The sequence below is a fragment of the Talpa occidentalis genome, unplaced genomic scaffold (assembly GCF_014898055.3).
Source record: "Talpa occidentalis isolate TD23 unplaced genomic scaffold, MPIMG_talOcc4v2.1 talOcc4.2, whole genome shotgun sequence".
NCBI lineage: Eukaryota > Metazoa > Chordata > Mammalia > Eulipotyphla > Talpidae > Talpa > Talpa occidentalis.
In genome coordinates, this window is record NW_023602073.1 from 11,431,389 (window position 1) to 11,451,976 (window position 20,588).

Consider the following 20,588-nt stretch of genomic DNA (forward strand, 5'->3'; position numbering starts at 1 on the left):
CAGTGGGAGAGTCAGGAGAGGTCTGCTGTGCCATGTGTGTAGCTCCCTGGCCAGGGATCGAACTCATGCGGCAGTGGATGCAGACAGTCTATTGTGCTGAGCCTTAACCCCTTGTGCCACTAGGGAGGCCCCCTCTGCAAATTTTAAAAGTGTGCCTTTTCTTTCATCCTCAGGTTATCCCTGTGTTATCACAGAATATACTTCTCATCGACCTCTGATCTGTGGATGGCTGTTTTCTGTTGTCAGTTCTGTTGTCAGGACCAGATGTCCTCAAAACTAGCAGACTGCAAAATGAAGTGGCTATGGTAAGATTTTTTTCCTTTTCCTAAAAAAATTCAAATATATTTACTTTTAAGTGCTTCCAGTGCAAGTTTCTTCTTATGAGTGGGTGCTCTGAGAGAATAGTTCAAAAATGTTGATTGTAGGATAGTGGAATTTTTGGGACCTTTTTGGATTACTTCAGTGTGATGGATCAGGGGAAAGACAAAAAAACACATTGCAGATAACTTTTTCAAATGTCCAAACATTTTTGACATTCTGAGCTTCAGATCCCATGTTCCATTGACTTCTGGGTCACCCCTTATGACCCACCAATACCTTAAATTCAATATAGCCAGAGATAAACTCGTTCTGTCTGTTGTCCTCTAACCTTTCTCTTGAATTTTATATTTCAAAGATTGGTGTTAGCATTTATCTGCTGCCCCTGTGTCCTCCCAATTACTCATTCCCTATGGAAGTAATATGCCATGTCCTACAAACATTTTCTAATCCACCATCACTTTCCTTTTCTTATATCTGGCCTCTATATCTAGCCTCAGCTGGTTCTATCACTTACTGGGCTGTGGAGTCAAATATGATCCCCCACTCTGCTCCCACCCTCCTGAAATAGATTTCATGGTATTATTTATTTCTCTTACTGATTAAAGAGCACATTTGAAACTTTTTAGCATTTTATGCCCCAGTTGTCACATTCCACAATTTCCCCACACCTGGATCCATCTGGATCCAGTGATGTCTTGGCCCAGTTCCCCAGTCGGTCCTGTTTGAGCCATGGCATATGTAAATGATTTCCTTCTTGCTTCTTCCTGTATCCAGTAGACTCTTAAAGTAGCCGAGGGGTGACATTTAATTTCTGCCTTTCTCCTATTAGGCCCTTTGCTTTTCAAAACAAGGTCCTATCTCCCATGTGTCATAATTTGGTGGCCATGATGCCACCAAATGAGCTTTTACCTGGATCCTAGTTCCTCAATGTTGAGCAATTACTTGGCTTAATGATCTAGTCTTCCCCCAGGGTCTCTCTGAGTTACTGACCAAGACTGGTGATTTTGGAGCTCAAGATCACCTGGGGGTGGGGATGACTCATGGTTCACAGTATTAGTTTCCTATGAATACTCCAACATATCATCAGAAACTCCATGACTAAACAAAAATTCAGATGTTGAGAGGCTCCAGTGGAGAATCTGCCACTGTAATATCCACTTCCATGGACATGTTACCTTTTCTTCTTCTGACTGTAGTAAAATATCCCTCTGCTTCCCTCTAATACGCTGTAGTAGGATTGTGACTGTATTTAGGGCCTAATTGGATAATTCAGAAAAATCACCCCATTTCAAGATTCTTCCTTTGATCACATCTGCAAAGACATTACCAGATGGTAACATTTACAAGGCCGGGGTTAGAACTGGTGCCTTTGGATGCCATTATTCAGCCTAATACTCTGTGTTTTACCTGCCTACTTTGGGGCTGTTACTGTTACTTTGCCTGGAAACCCCGATCATTCCTGAGTTACGGTTGAGCTTGCCTTGCCCTGTGGCTTCTCTGCCTCCTTACTCAGCTCACCTGCTCCTAGAGTCATGGTCTCAGCAGGCTGTCCGTTACCCCAGAAGTTGATGTCATGCAACATGCTACCTCTTTTGCTCCTGGCCATTTAGCTTCAGTATCACTTACTGAGATACTGAAATACCCAGTTCTTTTAAAAAATAACACCCTTGATGCTTACTCCCTCCCCCTTCTACTCTCAAAGAGACCTTGCAACTGAGATTCTCCCAGATTTTCTCCATTGTGCTTTGCTTAACCAGGACATACCTAGCCAGGTCCTCAGACATGGGTGGCTGTTTTCTTATCTGGAATTCCCTTTGCCCCCCTTTTTTGTATTTGATAAACTATTGTTCATTTTGCAAAGTCCTGCACAAGTGTCAACCTCTCTGAAACTTTCCTGAACCCCTCCCTGCTCTCCTTTCTAGGCAGAATTAATAATGTCTTCCCTCTATTCTTCTTCAGCTCCGTGTTTATATTTGAGCCTAACCCTACCATATTGTACTGTACGTTGTCTACATCTCCTCCTTGCTGGACTTTGAGGTTCATGAGAATCAGGAATAGGATGTTATTCATCTTATTTTACTTTAATCTGACATGTCTCACAATAGTGTCTGCTCTCACAATATATAATATGTGGTTTTCCTTTTACATACATAAACATGTTTATTTCAATAATCCATGAAATTAAAAAAAATCATAATTCAGGATATCTTAGGGTATTATGAGTACTTAATATTCCTCTCCCAGTTTCCTTTGAAACCCTGAAGTTAATTGTTTTTTTTTTTTTAAGGAGGTTATATAGACTATCCATTTTCAATTTTTGTTTCCAGTACAAACTGATTCAAAATCCTCAAAGTTAAGTTTTCTGTGCCTAAATTTTGTTCAGTGTGAGTGGTTCATTCCACCTACCACCCCTTCCCCACCGTGGAACCAGTTTACTTTAATAAGAGGTTTCACTAAATCTGAACAGCTCCCACTCTAACATTGTCACTTGACTGTCATCTTGTACACTTCGTGGGTTAAGCAAAAATTTGGAATTTTACCTGTAAGGATTGCTTCTTTTGATAGATTGGCGATCTTTCCAAATAGGGATGATTTTTCCTCCTTGTCCATTTATATTTTATTTTGTCTGAGTAGATAGGTCTTTCACAGTCATTTTCCCCACCTTTCCAATGGCCAGTGCTACAGAACATCTGCCATCTCCTTGGACATAAAGGTTACGCCCTGTGACCTGTCCTGTAACTGTTGTCCTGAGTTGCTTAGTCATTTCGCAGAGGATGCTGGTAGCTTATTACATTGAATGTCCTGTATTTATGAGAGACGCATGGGGCTTTCACGATTTTCTTTTTTGGTCTCTAATCTTCTAAGAGCTCTCTGAGGTCGGTGGCCTCTAGTGTTATCTCCATTTTGCAAATGTTATAACAGAGGCATAGCCCAACTTCATACGGGCCCCATAGCAAATCAAGACCCGAGTGGAATCCGCCTTCCCTGTCTTTTCAACCTCCAGTTCAGTGAGCCACAGGCCAGGTGACTTAATTTTGATTTGGGACAACTATACCCCTGGAACTGGGCCCCAGAGAGGCCAGTGCTGTAGTTTTTGATGTACTTGTTCTGGCTTCTATGTCTTCCTATAATCCTCTGTCATCTGATGCACACATGGACACATATGTATGTATGTATGTATGTGCGTGTGTGTATAATCCAAAATTAAATGCTTTTTCAAAGGAATTTATATACAAAATTGGGTTCTGCGGAGAGATTCCTTGATCTGAGGATGATTTACATTATTAGCTTATCTTATACTTCTGGACCAACTTTGTCAGCCGGAACATTATAGATGTCAACTCTAGATGTGAAAACCTTTAAAAGTATAACTCAGGACCATGGAAAATGTCTGAAAGCAAGAAATGCTATAAAGCTGGGCAGCAGGAGTGAGTGGGGCATTGGAAATCTGGGGAATCTGTTTTCCCTAGGTAGGTGTGAACTTAAAGATTTTACACTGGCAGTTACACTTAAAAAAAAAAAAACACCAAAAAGAAAAAAAAAATACGCTAAACCTGTCAGTAAGTGCTCATTATTAAATGAAATCTGAGTTTTTTATTTAGCTAATTCTTTCACACAAACAAGAGTATCTGAGTGAGCTCAGACTGTGACTTTCATATAACTTTTCCTGAAATACTGAGTATTTTTCTTACTCAGAGGACAGCTAATACCTTTTTTTTTTTAAAATTGAAAATTGTCCTGCAAATGTTAAGTTCTTGATCGGATTTGCCTGAGTCTTTAAAAGGGACTGTCTCAAGGGGGTTTTGTGTCTGGGGTGTCGGTCTGTGGCAGGGCCTCTTTCTTCTTTATGACTGAATTTGGCATGCCCGTTTCTTTCACCAAGTGGCATTAATTATACAGTTGCTCTTCAAGCACTAAGAACTGCCTGGCAGGGAAATTTCCCCATAAGTTTCTGGAGTCTCTGAGGCACAGTTTCAATTTATTGCTGTGGAATGGTGGGGAGGCAGCCTCCGGCCACAGCTGCCTTAGGAGTCAGCCTGGAGACTGCTGTGACTTCCCTAAGCCCCAGAGGGGATTTAGAGCACCTGGCGGGTTGGGGGTGAGGGTGGGGGGTGCAGCCTACCACCCTCCACTGAGTCAATCCTTCCACCCTTGCATTTCTGAGCACCACCCGGCTGCAGGCTGCAGTGTTTTTGCCTTGAAACCATTTGGAGCCGCTGGAATGGAGGCCACCCAGAGCTTCTGTGAGCAGCTGTGGCTGCGGATCTCCCATTGGCCAGAGCAGAGAAGGTTCTCACTTATCTACACTGAACACGGGTGGCCATGATCCCTTAGGATAATGTAATTTCTCACTGTCTGGGGGTGGAAGCTATTGTCTTCCTTTCCAGCTTGTTGTTTGAAGTAGTTCTGTAAGGCTTCCGGCTTCTGCTGACTCACAGTCACACACAGACAAACCCTATCCCTTCTTCCTTGCTTCCCTCCCTTAGTCCCTTTCATCGCTTTTGAAGAAGATAACAAATCTCCCTGCCAGGGGGTAAGTGCTTAAAAATAAGTAGAAGGAACGGTAGACACAGGTCCACAGAGTCTGAAAAACTTCACCTAGTCGTCATCTTTCACTGTTAATTTCCTTTTCTTCCCTGGCTCCCCTCTGAATGTTCTGGGCTGAGCCACAAGCCTAAATGTGGCTTGCATATGATTACAGAAGCATAATTCACATTGGGGGGACTTCTGCAGATGAACACGTTGAAGGATGCCATTTTTTGTTTCCCTGATAGAAAATTGCCATTTCTAATGAACATTTTATGAAGAAGGCTTCTTCACCTACCTCTCTCACTTGTGCTAAACGGTAATTAAAATGAATGAAGAACTTGATGCCTGGCGTGTGCACCTGGCCTCTTTGAGGCGTCTCTCTTAGCAATATGCCACTGGAGCCGACTGCCAGTGGATGCGTCTCTAAAGCAGAAAATCAAGCCTATTCACAATAGAAGCTTATAGTTTTAGAAACCGCGTGGGTAGGAGTACTGTAATTTTGCAAGATTTGGCAGGCATCAATGAACCCAGTAGCCACAGTGACCGAGACCAAAAACAGAGCAAGTCAGCCTTCCATCTTAATTACTTTTAAACCATGCTAGCATATATTCTCAGGGGCAGAGCAACAGTTTCAATATTTTATCGCCACCATTTTTATCTTGTAATAAAATAATGTTCTGAGATGGTTTTACCAGAAAAGATGTTTTTATTAATGAAGGGAAAAGTGAAAGACTTTCTAGGCAGCCTACCTACCTGGTAGCATGTGTAAACGTACAGTTAACATGCGTGCACTTGGAAAATTCCAACTATATGAAATCCCCTATTTTCTGCAGGTCACTGTTTGTCCAAATAGATAAGTCACTTAACACAGATACCTTTCTCAGTGAGATTTTAGAGTAATACCAAGATAGCATTTATTCATGAAAATACTGCCAGAGACCTGTTTTTTAATTTTTTTTTAATTTTGGCGTAGGTTTTTTTTTTTTTTTTCAATTTTTAAATTTTTTTTTTTTTTTTTTTTTTTTTTTTTTGCTTAGAAGATCTGGGGTGCAGGCCAGAGGTGTGTGTGTGGGGGAGGGGTTTGGGAGGATTCACCAGAGATAGAGTGGGAAGCAGAGCAGTCAGATCGACTGAAATCCACTGCTGAGGGGAGCAGTGGGTGAGACAGGAGAGGTCTGCTGCATCATATGTGGGTTAGCTCCCTGGCTGGGGATCCAGCTCAGACCAAAGTGGCGATAATGCTGAGATAACCCCCTGTGCCACCTGGGAGGCCTGGGTTTTTGTTTGTTTATTTGTTTTTTGGTTTTACAACATAACTCCCCAGGCAACTCAGGCCTAATTTTCCTTAATAATTTTTAAAACAGATTCTGCTTTTTGTCTGGACCGTCTTAAAAACAGGCTATAGCCTGATATGCCCTGCTAGTTTCTAGGTGATCGAAGGTTCTGGAAAGTAGATCATTTCCCTCCCATGGTAGGTAAGATAGAAATTTTAGCTGTAGTGTGTGGCGCTGTGTTTGTTTGACACATATACATACAACTTCTAGTACAAAAATCAGAAACCTTTCAATTTCCCCAAGGCTAGTCTACTGTGCTTGTGCCTTGAATGTAGATTTTAATAAATAGAGGCAGTCTCTGTCTGAAAATGCTGGACATCTCTGCTTGAGTGAGAGCTCTTGTTCCAGGCCTCGGGGGATAAAGACAGAGGGTTGTTTTCTAGCTTGCCCTGGAGCCTCTCTGCCTCTGCAGATTGACGTAGCAGCTTTCTCTGTGTGCAGATTCTTGCCTCCAACCTCCCACGGTAGGGGGAGAGGGAGTAGAGAGAATTAGGAGACGGGAAATGAATTATTCAGCTTCTGTTAAATGTCAGGCACTGTGCTGGGTGCTGTACATTTCACTGAGTCTGTATCACAACCTTGAAATACATTTTATAAATGAGGCAAAATAGAGTTTCAGAGCTCACACTCCAAGTGCTAAAATTACAGTCATAACTTGGCCACCTTCAAAATAGGTGACCTCCTGGGACCTCAGTTTCTCCACAGTAAAGTGGGGAAAATAAGAGAACAACCCCCATTGTTTGTGGTTGATATTAATTAAACACTGCAACCTGCTACACTTTGAATTGGATCAATGTTTATTAAGAAGGAGGATAGAAATGGAGGTTTATGAACTTGTACAGTTTCTGTCAGTCCTTAGGACAGGATTTGAACCTGGAACTGTTGACTGGAAAAAGGTCAACCTTTCATCTCACCACACCCTGTACATGCTTTCTTTATGTCCAGGTTACAGAGTTGGTTTTCTGAGTCCATTCTTTTTTTTTTTTTTTTTTTTTTATAGAGGCATGCTTTATTTATTTGTTTGCTGGTTTTGTTTGTTTTGTTTTGTTTATACATGCACTGGGTACAGTCAGAAGCGCGGGAGGGCGAGAGAATTCACCAGAGCCAGAGCGGGGAGCAGAGCAGGCAGAAGGACCAAAGTACACTGCTGAGGGGAGCAGCGGGCGGCAGGAGAGGTCTGCGCGCCATGTGGGACCCTCCTCTGGTGGCCGGGGAGCAGCCGGGGATCGAACCGGCGCCGCAGAGGCCGCGCGCAGCTTCGCAACCCAGCGCTCAACCGCTGCGCCACCGGGGAGGCCCTCTGAGTCCATTCTTTTCATTTCTCTCTGCCCTACATGATCAAGGATGGGTTGTGATTCCTGTATCATCTGCTTTTTCCCATGGACACACCCAAGAGCCCATGATTCTCTGAACACTAAGTCTGTCCAAGCAGACAGGTGACGATGACTCTGTTCTTCCAAAGACTTTGCGTTTGAATGGACCATTTTGATTTCCTGTTCAGACCTCTAGGTTGCAGTAAATAGTCTCTTGTTTTAATTTTGTGTGTCAGCTCATTTCCCAAAAATGGAAGCATCTTGTGAGCAGATTAGATGTCATATACTCATCACTGTACTTATCCCTAGCATTGGTTATAGAAGGGTAGCTCCTGGGTGTTTGGGTTAAGGAGAGAAGCACATTTAATGACACTTTCTTGTGTCTAATCACAAAATGTCATGCGTCAGCCTTTTTTCCTTATTTTTTTTTAAATTATTTTTGTGTGAAAGAGCTGGGGTGTAGGCCCAAGGTGTGGGGTTAGGCGGTGAGAGGATTTACCAGGGACAGTGGGGATCGGAACAGGTGCATCTACTGAATCTACTGCTGAGGGGAGCAGAGGGCGAGACAGGAGAGGTCTGCTGCGCCATATGTGGCTTAGCTCCCTGGCCAGGGATCGAACTCAGACTGCAGTGGTGATAGTGGTGAGACTTGACCCCTAGGCCACAAGGAAGGCCCAGCATTTTTTCCTTTTTATGGTGGCAGGATCAAGTCAAGAGTTTAGAGTACAGATTTTGGGATCTTTGACATATCCTTTCTTTGGCAATTTCTGGTGGGGTTTTTAGTTCTAACCTTGTCTCTCCCTATCTTGGGTGTCCACATGTTTCAGAGTTGGCTTAAAGCAGTCTATCTCCTGCCAACTTTCCTTCTTTATACTCTCTCTCTTAAGAAATGCTGCTAAAGATACAGAATATATTTACAAAGTCCTTAGGTGTGACGATGAGGAAAATAACATTTGGTGTCCAGTAAGGAAAATATTGAAGGGATTTGATTACTTCTGCCTCTGCCCCACCTACCTCACCTACACATGTCGAGTTTATGTTGGACAGGAGTTTTCAGTAATGTTAAAATTGATGTAAATGGAAATGGGTTTTTTGACTAAGGATGCATGGTCTTTAAGGCAAGACAACACTATTAATAGAATGTGGATGTGTGTGGTTTATTTTTGTTTGCAAAATGGAAATGTTTTTTTGAGGTTTTGGCATACTCTTTGATATGTTGAAAGATGAGAAAACATCATTTGGGAAACTCAGCACTTATACCATATTAGGAAATTTACAGTGCCTCAGATTTCACATTTAATGTTTTAATTGCCTGGTTTGGTAATAGAAAAATGTCAAGCTTCTCTCTTTTCATTTAGAGTTACCACCACTTTTCCCCCTCTCCAGCAGTAGACTGTTGCCAACTTCTGTTTCCTGCCCCAACCTAGCATGGCCTGAAGCTCTGCTCTGAGAAAGTAGTTCATCTCATGTCATTTTAAATGAATATCATATTGACTTCTGATTTACTGTTTTTCTCCTACTTTGGGATACCACACATGCCGTTGTTCCCCGTGGTGCTTGTAAATAGCCTAAAAGTGCAACTGAAATTGAGTTGTATTTTTGAAACTTTTAAATCATCTTTGAACAGAGGCTGCTACTGTGAACTTTATGTAGAGGAGAAATCAAAGAAAATGATGCTGTCTTAGCCTGAGGGCAGTCTTTCAGAGGTGCCCTGTCCATTATAACAGAGAGACCCATACCCCTTCCTCTGGTCCCCCTCTACCCTTCCTACAGATGGAGAGAGAGATAAAAATGGCAAGGGAGGTGAGAGGAAAGAGGAGAACTAGGTTGTGTATTCCATGGAGTTCAGACCTTCTGGACAAATTAAGACCCTAAATAAAGTTGACATTTACTCTTAGAAATATCTGCTTATGGCAAAAACAATGATGAAAGGACTTCTAAAGGTCATTTCTTTTAAACAATAAAATGTGGAGGGAACAACCTATATATCATCTTTAATGTCACACCTAGTCACAATATTTAGAAGAAAACTGAGACTCTCTTACTAGGTAGCTTGGAGTGAGGAATGTTTCACTTTGCATGGACAGCTGTCTCAGAATATTGCTTGTTACTAAAATGTTTATTTCGTTTTTCAATATCCAATTACAAATTGCAAAGATATAGCAGTTTGTGCTTACTATTGAATATTCAGAAAATGCAGAAAGTCTTCCAAAAGAAAATACAAATCATTTATTATTACATAACCCAGAGAGGATTTGGATGTATTTCTTTTAATTTAGTGCTTATTTCTATTTGCTGATGTCTTTATACAATTTTATTTTATTTTTTTTTTTTAAAGATTTATTTTTATTTATTTATACAAGCACTGGGTACAGTCAGAAGCGCGGGAGGGTGAGAGGATTCACCAGAGCCAGAGCGGGGAACAGAACAGGCAGACGGACGAAGTACACTGCTGAGGGGAGCAGCGGGCGGCAGGAGGGGTCTGCGCGCCATGTGGGACCCTCCTTCGGTGGCCAGGGAGCAGCCGGGGATCGAACCGGCGCCTCAGAGGCTGCAGGCAGCTTCGCAACCCAGTGCTCAACCGCTGCGCCACTGGGGAGGCCCCTATACAATTTTATAAGAGAAGGGTCACATGGTGTCCATGTTTGCAATTCTGACTTTCTTCTTAACAATAAAATAAACATGGTCACATATTCTTCTTCTTCTTCTTTTTTTTTAAGATTTATTTATGTATTTATGCAAGCACTGGGTTCAGCCAGAAGTTTGGGAGGGTGAGAGAATTCACCAGAGCAGGGAACAGAACAGGCAGAGTGATGAAATACACTGCTAAGGGGAGCAGTGGACATGGCAGGAGAGGTCTGTCGCCCCATGTGGGACCCTTGCCGGTGTCCGGGGATCGAACCCGTGCTGCAGAGGCTGCAGGCATCTTCGCAGCCCAGCGCTCAACTGCTGCGCCAGCAGGGGAGGCCCTATAATTATGTTTTTTTAAGAATTATTTATTTATGCATACAAGAGCTGGAGTGTAGGCCAGAGTTGTGGGAGGTGAGAGGATTCACCAGAGACGGAGTGGGGAGCCGAATAGGCAGATTGAGTGAAATACTCTGCTGAGGGGAGCAGTGGGCAAGACAGGAGAGGTCTGCTGTGCCATGTGGGTAGCTTCCTGGCTGGGGATGGAACTTGTGCTTAGTAGCTGCAGATTGCTTCATAGTGCTGATGCTTAACCCCTTGTGCCACCAGGGAGTCCCCTTACATATAATTCTTGCCATGACCATATTGTAGTTTACTCCACAGTTTCCCGATGGGTATTTTGCTATACTAATGGTGGTGCTGGTGGTGGTAGTTTATTGAGTTAGTCCAAGCAATGTTAAACAATGCATTATTGGGCCTGGCTAGTTTTTCTAAATGACAGATGATTTTATCAAATTAGATTTTTATATGGAAACTGTTGTATCACCTTAAGGACCTCTGTACATATATTGCCAAATTACTTCCAAGGAAAGTTGGATGGGGCCCCATATCTTGCTACACCTCAGCCAAAATTGACCCCTTTTATAAGACTTCCCTATTCTAACCTGAAAAATAATTGATGCCTGACTTTAATTCACATTTCTTTGTGAATTGTTTGCATTGTTGCAATGTTTATTCTCTCGTTTTTCTGGCAGTTTATTTGACTGTTTAATTCTCTTCAAGCCCTTTGTCTACCGGGATTTTAATGATTCTTGTATTGATCGGTTGGCCTTCTTATGTATTCATGATGTTAATCCTGCTAGTCGTTGACTTCCCTTTTTTTAAACATACCAAGATTTACATTTAATTTTTATCTAATGATAAATGTTTTGTAATGTCATTTCCATTTCCTTTGGATTTGATCTCCTCTGTTTTCTCTTGCCCTGCTGAAATTATTTTCAGTTTTTTCATTTAAAAAAATATATATGTTTCACACACTCATTTTTGTACAGTGTTTGATTTCTCCTCTCAGTTGTATTCCCTGTACAATTCCCACCACCAAGTCACCCATTTGCAGCAACATGGATGTTGCTGAAAGGGATTATGCTCAATGAAATAAGTCAGAAGGAAAAAGAAAAATATTGGATGGTTTCACTTTTAGGAGGAATATGGCAGAAGCAAATAAGGCATCAGGGAAGGAAAAAAACCAGCAGACAAGTATAAATTAGAGACAGTCAGCAGGGGGAGGGCTTGGGAGAAGGATTAAAACAGGGCAGAAAGAGCACAAGAGACTATGGTGATGGTTTTCTTTCCTTTCCTTTGTAATCTGCCTTTCTATTTTTTCAGCCTACTCCTGCAAATTCTAAGCAAATCTTGCTTCAGTCAAATTTCTCTTCTATCCCCACATTCCTTGCGCATAGCACTTTATCCCTGTGTATCTGGATTCACCACTTGCCATTATTCCATGCCCTCTTTCTCTTAAGAGACAGACAATTGAGTCAGATTTTTTTAATTATTTTTATTTTTTTACTTTATACATTTTTACATCATTTTTCATTTTTGCACAATGTATGCATTTTCATCTTGGTTATAGTCCCCATACAATTCCCATCCCCCTTGTTTTGATCCTGCTCCCTCCTCTCAGATTTTTCAGCAAAGCTCCTCTCCTGGCAATCTCGACAGGCACCAGTCTGCCCTTACTTGGTATGTGATGCTCATTTTACACTTCACATGCACTCATTTATATCTTTAGTTTACCTCTCTATGCTGCCTGGCTTGCAGGCCCAGATATTTTGCTTTTGGCTCCTGCCCACTTCCTCTCCATCTTGTGTACCCAAACACATCCCTAGAGTAGCCAGCACCCCTATGCATGGGGGAGCTGGATACTCCAAAAATACTGTTGATGGATTCATCTCGTGGCTGTTTTCCATTGGGTCTCCTTTTCTTTTTCCACGTCTGCTATCTTGTTGGCTTTCTTCTTTTGCCGGGTAAAGAATTACTTGATGTAATCATTTTAAAAACTCTGTCCTCTTCTAGCCCCCTGTCTCTAAAACATCATCCTCTTCATAATGTGTCACATTCAACTACCATAGGAATCTTGAAATCTTCAGAAACTGATTGAGTTACTGTATTTCTCATATCATCTCTCATTGTATATTTTTGTTTTCTTGGTTGTTTAGTTAATGTTATTTTCTCTTAGTACATTTCTTACTGCTCACCTTTTCTGCCATATCTCTATGTTTTGTAACACAGATTTGGTTCCTCTGATGTCTAAAGATCCTGCTCATACTTTAGAAAGGAAACAGGTGTATATATATGAAGGATTCAGAGGTGAAGGTCTTAATAGTGAAATATTGGCTCTAATGTCCTAGGTGATTGGGTGGAGGGATATGGGTGAGTGCTAGTTATCAAGAAAGCCTTTATCATCGAGGTAAGACTTGTGTTGGGTAGTGCAGGATGGGTGTAACTTACACGGAGCATGGAGAGAGAGCCAGTGTTTTCCTAATTGGAACAACCATAAAGAAAGGCCCAAGAATGATTATTAGTGGTAGTGTTTGGTGGAAATGAACATAGTATATAAGTTTAAAGTTGAGGATAATAAGGATATCTAGGCCCAAAACTGGTAAGAGTAAAATATGTGGAGGCCTACAATGAATTTGTAGGCCTTGCTAGTCTTGTTAATGGTTTTCTTCAGATTCCTGACTACTACTACCTTTCCAGTAATTATCCTTTCCAGCTGCTTTCTATTCTCTCTTAGCCTTCTACCAGAAATACCATTCTATAGAGACATTAAAATTTTCATGACGAATTTTACACACACACTCTTATTTGGTGCTTTTATAATCTTGGGCAAATGTTAAAACAATGTAAAAGTTGCTCTGAGACATTATGAAGAAGGCACAGGATCATGTTTCAGAGCTGACAGGGGGACAGGGTCTCCAAAATGAATACACCTGAATTCCTCATCCTGAATAAGAAAAGTTAATTGCATAGAAGAAATGGAAAAGCAAAAGGAAATGGAATATTTTCTGAGTACCCAGTATGGTGTCCTGCGTATGGTTCCCTGGGGACCTGTAACTATTGTGAAGACACAAGACTAATAAGCAGCAGAACCCATGGTGAGGCTTAAGTTGCGATGTGGCAGTGCTCTTTGTGGTCAGTCACATCATGCTTGCCATTATACCCTCTCTGTTCAGTCACCCATTTGTTAGTTTTTGGTAAATCTTGCTTGATCCCCTCTGATGCGTTAGGCCCCAACTTAAGACAAAGATTAGCAAGGCACACTTCTGCTCCCTTTTGAGTTGGATGGAATTATAGACACGAATCTGGCAGTGCCATCATGGGTGGTGACAAGGAAACACAGGCAGCCATGGCAGTGCCTAAAAGGACTTTGATGTTGAAATCACGGCACAAAGTATTGCTTCTTGGAAGAAGCAGTATCTTAGCTAAGATGTTGGTAAAAAGTTGTACGGGTTTTTTTTGTTTTGTGTTTTTTTTATTTTGTTTTGTTTTGTTTTTTTGAGGAATTGGTAATGTAAAGAGCCAAAGGTAAGGGTCATGGTAAATATCAGGACTTAAAATTGCCCAATTTGCCTAGAACGTAGAATGTGATTTGGAGAGTGGCAGAAGATGAAACTGAAAGAGGCAGGCAGATCGTGTTTGGATTTGTACTTTGTTTTTTTTTTGAAGTATCATAAGTTTACAACCCTATATGATTTAGGGGAATAGGTTTCCAAATCCTCAAGTGGAAGTCACCCTCCTCTGCCCCACCATGAAAGTAGGGTAATCTATCAGGTCTCCTCTTTCCTTTGTCCTCACCCCAACCTCCCTCTTCCTCTAATAGACTCGGTTCTGCGGTGATATTTCTAGGGTTTGAGTTTAATTAAGATATGGTGTGTACACACACACACACACTCACACACACACAGTGGAATACTACTTGGCTATGAAAAAGGAACTCTTGTCATAGAAGGAATAGGAGGGGTAAGTCTCAAGGAGAAAGGCAAATACTTACTGCTTTCACTCATTTGGAATGTAGGGGGAAAATGGAATGGACAAAACTAATCATGTATAGTTTTTGGTTAGAGATGTGAACTTTTCAGAACATGAGTTGCCTTTTGAAAGGTTTGGTGCGCTAGTGCCATGATCAAATTTGCAATGTAGAAGGGCTTCAGTTTTGGTGCCATCACCACTGTGGTCTGAGTTTGATTCCCAGCCAGGAAGCTAACCCATATGTGGTGCAGCAGACCTCTCTTGTCTTGCTGCTGCTTCCTTTATTTTGTTTTGGTAAATCCATCTGTTCTGATCCCCACTCTGTCTCTGGTGAGTTCTCTCACCCCCACCCAACTCGCACACCTCTGGTCTACACCCCAGTTTTTCTACGCAAAAAAAAGAAAATTACTTAAGAAAAAAAAGAAAGTCCTCCAGATAAAATACAAAGGATGATCTGCCAAAGTTGAGCTTTTAGTAAAGGTAACAATGGGCAGTTTTCGCTTCTTTAATCTCTGGCGTCTGGATGTGAGGGAGTCACGAGGCCTCTTCTAGAGCAAAATTCAGCAAGGTGGAGAGGAGAGAAGTGGTGTTTCCTATGTGACAAGATTTGGATCCAAATGACAAGCTTTACTCCTGTTCTCTTTAACATCTGTGAGTCTTGTTAAGAAAATGGCTTAAAAAGTCATAATGTCAATACAGACCTGCCATTCAGCCTACTTTTTTCAACGAGATAACCAAGACAAACCTTGACTTCATTAAAATTGTATACTTTTTTCTTTGTCTCCCAGTCATGGGTCTAAGAAAGCAAACTGTATTAAAAAAATAGTTTCCTGAAAGTTTAAAATAGTGTTCAAATGTCTGCAGCAAAGACCATTTAAAAATTTATAAATACAAAAGGTAGCTCAGGAGCTTTTCATGATAGATTAGGTCTGCTCACGAGTAAAAAATCACATAGCCACAGATGGCAAAAAGCTTGGGTGAAAATACAAGCCTTTCTGGCAATAGGCAGGGGCCTTTTGATGAAGAAAGCTGCTTTTTCTACACAAACACAAATGCTTTTCTCATGAGTAACTATAAAGAATATTTGAATTTGTCCAACCACCACCCCTGCCCCCCCAAAAAATAGGGAAATGATAGATTATTTTCGGAACTGCTGGGAAGAGCAAAGGTTGTAGGAAGGAGCCAGTAAGGACCTGGGGCCTGCCCTCAGGCTCGCTGGATAACTCTCAACTTGCCTCATCCCTTAGGTGGCCTACCTCAGTGAAAAGAGCATGCAACTTCCTTGCCTGACTGGCCGGCTCGTTGCCATGGAAACTCTCAGTCCCCACACCTGATTCACACATCACGCTTGGCTAAGTCCAGGCAGAGGTCACGGGTTGGCATTTGCCTCTGGTTTCCCTTCTTCTGTTCTCCCTGCACTTAAAAATGGACACAGAGTGATGAGGGTCATGTGAGAGAAAGCTTTGCTGCCAGGGCAGGAAGTTTGGGAGTTTCAGGGCACAATACCTGTAAAAGGAAGAGCAGAACAAATACAAGTCTGTGTCATTTCAAGTTTCTCCTGGAAGGAAAGGTCTTGATCCTAGAATGTATGTGAGTTGATTTTCTGGATTTCTCGGTGAGAGGGGAAAGGAATAGAACAGATTCAGGAAGCTCCCTAGCGGTTTTCGGGTCCATTTTCATCAAGTTCAATAATCTGAGCTCTGTGGTGTCCATGCTAGGATGACAACGTGGGTTTAGGCCAACCGTCAATTACAGCTGTGCATTAGGAATCAAGTCCTCTGATGACGCTTCTCATATGTGGCTTGACTTCAAGCTAAATGATTATATTCTAGAAAGTGCAAATTTGGGGAGGAAATAAGCTTTCGTTAAAGGTCATACACTTGCTTGAGTTTGTTTTCCCCTCAATTCTTTCCCCTCTTATTTAACTTCTTTAATATATAACTTGGGGAAAAGGGCATAGTTGGAAAGCAGATTATTAACCTTCTTTCCCAAACAGAGTTTCTCTTTCATAGTTTGACAGTTTTTTTTCCATGCCTATTCGTGAACTAAGTTTGAGATTTGGAAAAAAAAAAAAAAAAAGACTTTCAGATTGGTTTGGTAATCTGTCCTACCAAAACTTTTTTGTGGTTTCAAACCCTTTGGGTGAGGTGGGGTATCAGTCAGGTCTGGGTGATAGAGTTGGGTGCCAGTCAGCTCTGGGCATGGAACTGTTGCAGCAAGTAAGTGCCTGCTTGGCTTTTATCTCTCCTGACCCCTGTTTTCCCTAAATTGTTACTGTTTTTCTTATTTTGACATCCTCAGTTTATAAATGTGCCTTATAGTCAGTGGTCAGGAACTCTAGCTTGGAGGCAACTACACCAGAGCAAAAAAATCTCATATCCTTTGTACTCTTGGACAAATGATATTATTAATCTCTGTTTCCTCATCTGTGAAATGGTGTTAATAATATAAGGTTGGGCCTCCCCAGTGGTGTAGTGGTTGAGCACTGGGCTACAAAGCTGCCTACAGCCTCTGCAGTGCCGGTTCGATACCCGGCCACCGGTGAGGGTCCCACATGGTGTGCAGAACTCCCCTGCCACACCCGCTGCTCCCCTCAGCACTGTACTTCGTAGGTTTGCCTGTTCTGCTCCCGGCTCTGGCTCTGGTGAATTCTCTCACCCTCCTGCACTTCTGACTATACCCAGTGCTTGTATAAACAAACAAATAAATAAATAAATCTTGAGGGGGGAAAAAAAAAGTTGCTGTTAAAAATGTTGTAATTTGAAAAGTGTTTGCACAGTGCCTGTTGCATAATATCTATTGAGATCATTTTATTAGAGCCTCTGAAATACCTTTCTTGCCATCAGTGTTCTAAGGTGGTTGGTAAAGAGAGGGGAGGGCTAAGAATATAAGGTGGATTTAAAGAAAAAGATAATTCTTACTGAAGTCAAAGTTGCGCGCACACACACCCTTCCCCTCATTTATCTTGCACAGTCTATTTTTTGACTCCCACTGTGAGTTCAAGCACCAAAATGAAAAAAGATGGTACACTTATTTTTCTTTGTATGTATCTAGTAGATTTTGTGTACCCATTCATCTGTGGATGAGCATTTGGTTGCATAGACCTCTGGACTATTCTAAAGAATGTTGGAATGAACACAAGTGTACAAATGCCTTGAAGTGTACTTCAGGATCCTGCTTCCACCTCTTGGATAAACACCCAAAAGTGGAATTCCTGGAACATATGGTCAATCTATTTTTAACTGGGGGAGGAGCCCCCATACTATTTTTCCATATTGGCTGTGCCATTTCACATTCTCACCACCACCGGGCGTTCAAATTTGTCCAGGTCTTCATCAACACTTTATTTTCCTTGAAAGTATTTTTTTTTTTTTTGATAGTGGCCATCCTGATAGGTGGAAAGTGATATATCACAGTGGTTTTGATTTGCTCTAAATTTATATAAACTTGGACCTCCCCGGTGGCACAGTGGGTGAAGCACAGCACTGTGAAGCTGTCTGCAGCCTCTACAGCATGGGCTTTATCCCGAACAGCCAGGGAGATTCCCACATGGCGCGCAGACCTCTCCTGCCTCACCCGCTGCTCCCCTGAGCAGTGTAATTTGGTCCTTCTGCCTGTTCTGTTCCCCGCTCTGTGTCTGGTGAATTCTCTTTCCCTCTTGCACCTCTGGCCTGTACCCCAGTTCTTTTATAAATAAAAATAAAAATCTTAAAAAAATAAATTTATAAAATCACTTAAAAATATATTAAAAGCGAACAGTAGGATTGAGAGACTAGGTATGTTTCAAATGAAAGAAACTTGGAAATGTGTGGAATTAAGTCTTAGGTGTTCAGTCTCTGTCTGATGATGCCCTACAGTGTGTGCTTGGTCCTCTGCTGTGCTGAGATCCACTGTAGGATGGAAGGTTGAGTTTGGCCTTGGGATTGTGACCTGGTCCATCAGGCTGACCCCCCCGCCCCCACATTCCCCCTTTAGGAGTCCTGTGTGATTGGTAAGCACTTTCTCATAACAGATGACTCAGAATGAAATGCAGCTCATTTCATACAAAAGTTATTTCAAAAAACAATCATGCCTCATTTTTAAACTATTGCTGTTGAGTATGTCTATTTTGATCTAAAAACATTAATGCTGATCTTAAGTCAACATTATTTCTTTCGTTCATTTCCACAGCATGAATGGGATATGGGAATGATGCTATCCAATGGAATTATAATGCAAGCCACATGCTCTAAAGCAATGAAAACAGGTGAAATGACTTGTACTAATACATTTTATTTAACCTGATGGAGCCAAATTATTATTACTTCAATAGGTAATGACTATAAAAATGATTATATTGACTTTTTCCTAAGTTTTTGAGATCTGTGCATTTGAACCTGGCAGCACATCTAAGTTTTGATTGGCCACATTTCAGGTGCTTAAGAACCATCTGCGTCTAGTGGCCGTTTGATGATAGACAGTGCAGACCTTACATATTGGGCCAAGGTCATAAAGCCCAGAAATGGTCAACCTTCAGCTTTGTGGGCCAGATACACCAGTGAAGCTGAGGTGTGCAGGGAGAGGGAGGAGCTGTGCCAAGAGTGTCACGGAAGCCCAGAAGAGGGGCTCCATTAATTGACCTTCTTTTTTTAAAAAGGTTTATTTATTTATGCATACAAGAACTGGGGTACAGGCCGGATGTGCAGGGGGAGGGCCGATAGAGGATTCACCAGAGACAGAGTGGGGAGTAGAACAGGCAGATCTACTGAAATACACTCCTGAGGGGAGCAGTGGGCGAGACAGGAGAGGTCTGCTGCACCCTGTGAGTAGCTTCCTGGCCGGGGATTGAACTCATGCTGCAGAGGCTGTGGATAGCTTCACAGTGCTGCGCTTAACCTCTTTCACCACCAGGGAGGCTCCCTTAATTGACCTTCATTGTTCTGCTACCCCAAGACCTCATTCCTTTAAACTAGCCTCCCTGGGGGGAGGTTGCAGAGCTGGAACTTGACCCAGGCCCTAGGCCACCAGAAGTTCATGTTCACCTTTTGCCTTCTCTGTTAAGAGAGCCCCTGGCAAGTTCATGTTTCATTGAAGGCTTTTCTCTGGCTGTGGGTCTGGAGCTGAGATTCCAGGATCACCACCTCACTGCTCTGTGACCTATCAGTCCTGCCCACAGGCAGAAGACCTCATGGAGCCTCTGGGAGTTGCCCTCCAGCAGGTGGTCCACCTCAGTCCTTTGGGCTGCAACATCTTGGGGAAGGTTCAGAGTGGGGTGCAGAGAAAAGGAGTGGAGGAAAACATTTCAATAATCTTCTTGGCCCAGACTCCTCTGGAAAGTGCCCCCAGGGTTGTCAGTGCGAGCTTTGCTGTCCCCGGATGGGCTTCTGTGGGTCTACACTGTTCCAACCCTGTCCACCCTCCATGGCCAGCCTTGCAGGGAGCTGTAGGGGTACTGGCTGTGAATGATAACACCCCCGTCTCTATGCCAGCTTACATATCTCCCCTGCTCCCTGCGTGGGGAAGGATGTTTAAGACGTGTTTACAGATACCCAGCCAGGAAGCCCAGGGGAAGACTAGAGCTGTTTCCACTTATCCACCCCACTCCTTTTGGCTTTCTCTTCTGGCATTGCCTATGGCCAGGGAAAGGGATGGGAATTTGGCAGAGTGAAAGTATCTCATTGTGCTTCCCTACCCCTTCATCTCATGTCTCTCCTAGGGAAGCCGGGCTAGAATGTTTGCCTACCCAGGTCACTTAACACTCAGGGACTTGAAGTTCCTTTCCTACTCTGATGTGGAGGAGGCTTGGAAATATATTCCCTTCTAGGAGATGAGTGATATGGCAGAAAGAGAGGGTCAGATGGGGCCAAGGGACTGGAGCCAGTGTCTTGCCAAACTTGCAGATGAATTGTGACTGCTGGGCATGCTGTTATGGTGGAGAAGAGAGACCCAGGGTCTCTGAATAATCTGGATTCCTCCATTAATGGGTGGAGTCAAGGTGGATAGGGGACTTTGGGGGATACAAGGGGGAGTATTGCCCTCCTGAAGGTCTAGTATTAGTATTAGGATGTGACCTGTTAAAAGATGGAGCAGTTAATATTGTTGACTAAGTCCAAGTCACTTTAATCAGAGTTTAAACTTAACACTATTAACACAAACTTCTTGGGAATTCTCT

The 20,588-nt window shown here is 42.4% G+C and overlaps 1 long non-coding RNA gene across 2 annotated transcripts in view; it reads left to right on the top strand.

The window, feature by feature from the left end:
* LOC119251684 (uncharacterized) overlaps positions 1 to 20,588 on the top strand; it is a 352,458-nt gene that overhangs the window by 319,747 nt on the left and 12,123 nt on the right. Inside the window, exons 6-7 of one of the 2 annotated variants that reach the window (XR_005126568.2) lie at positions 174 to 305; positions 18,608 to 18,681. This is a non-coding gene — a long non-coding RNA (uncharacterized LOC119251684). Of the gene's footprint in view, positions 1 to 173; positions 306 to 18,607; positions 18,682 to 20,588 lie in introns of those variants that run through there. The other variant, XR_008552996.1, reaches the window with a different exon arrangement.